The sequence below is a fragment of the Myotis lucifugus genome, unplaced genomic scaffold, assembly GCF_000147115.1.
Source record: "Myotis lucifugus unplaced genomic scaffold, Myoluc2.0 scaffold_98, whole genome shotgun sequence".
Classification (NCBI taxonomy): domain Eukaryota; kingdom Metazoa; phylum Chordata; class Mammalia; order Chiroptera; family Vespertilionidae; genus Myotis; species Myotis lucifugus.
The window spans coordinates 3592527-3593611 of NW_005871146.1; the positions used below are offsets into that span (position 1 = coordinate 3592527).

The window sequence follows — 1085 nt, forward strand, 5'->3', positions numbered from 1 at the left end:
AGGAAAAATTACCAAAACCCTAAAGACGATTGAGAGACCTAGTGCCATAGCTTCTCCAGCTGCCTCACCTTTAACATCCACAGCTCATCTTCCTTTTGAAACGCAACCGTTCATCGCCCATCTTACAATTTCCCAGAAGGAAAAAAAGGAATCCTCCTCTTCTTCAACATTTTACATCCATCGCCCAAACCCACAGGTCCACCCTGACCGCACCCCAACCTCCGCAGGCTCCCCAATTCCTCTACCTCGCCCGCAACATCACGACTCACAAGCCTTCCAACCTCGGTCCTCCAAGCGCCCACCCCGCCGGCCCCGGGTTCCCGCACATCTGTCCCCGCTCCCGCCCAATCCCGGGCTGGGCTGGGTGGAGCCCGCCGGTGGGCTGGGGTGAGTGAAGGTGGGTTGAGATGGGTTGGGGGTGGGGTGGGGTGGGGTCCGCCCCTCCCCAGACTTCCCGATCCCCCAGGCGGGGACAAGAAGGGGGGGGCTGAAGCCTCACCTACAGCTCCGCCCCTCCCCGGGGGGCGCGCTGCCCTGCCTCGCCAGGGCCCTGAGGAAGACGCTGGGCAAGAAAAGGCAAAACGCCTCAGGGCCAGCGACAGCCGGGAAGCTCTGGGTCCCGCCCGACTGCCGAGCTGCCCCGCGGCGGCCGTCTCACCGGCTTAGCGTTGCCGCTGTTGCTGCTGTTGTCGCCGCCCCGGCACCGCCACCGCCGCCGTCGTCGCCTCTGCCACAGCCACAGCCAAGCCACAGCGAGACCCCGAGCGCCCCTGACTGCAACGCACCGCCCTGCACTGGCTACCTCCTGCACCGCCCAGACCTGGCGCCAGGAATGGAGCCTGTAATCAAGGTACCTGCCATTCACCGGGATTTCACCGCAGACCCTTCCGGCGACCGGGAGCGACTCCCCAACCTCCGCTCAAAAAGAGCCAGAAGCTCTTTTTAATTCCTAAAAAGATCGTGGGGACTACGAGAGAACGTTTGTCTATGTGGTATGCGTGGTAATATTACGCAAATAACCCTGGTATGTCCCAGGTTTCCAGGGAACATAATAAGTACCTTTCACACACAACTCAGACTATTAT

At 60.9% G+C, this 1085-nt stretch overlaps 1 protein-coding gene across 14 annotated transcripts in view; it reads right to left on the bottom strand.

The window, feature by feature from the left end:
* Positions 1–721, bottom strand: part of ERC1 (ELKS/RAB6-interacting/CAST family member 1) — a 495769-nt gene extending 495048 nt beyond the window's left edge. For 12 of the 14 annotated variants that reach the window (XR_001348910.2, XR_001348908.2, XR_002830082.1 and 9 more), the window contains exon 1: positions 659–721. The gene's annotated coding sequence lies outside the window, so the exon portion shown is untranslated. The other 2 variants (XR_002830078.1, XR_002830080.1) reach the window with 2 other exon arrangements.
* Positions 722–1085: the final 364 nt, after the last annotated feature.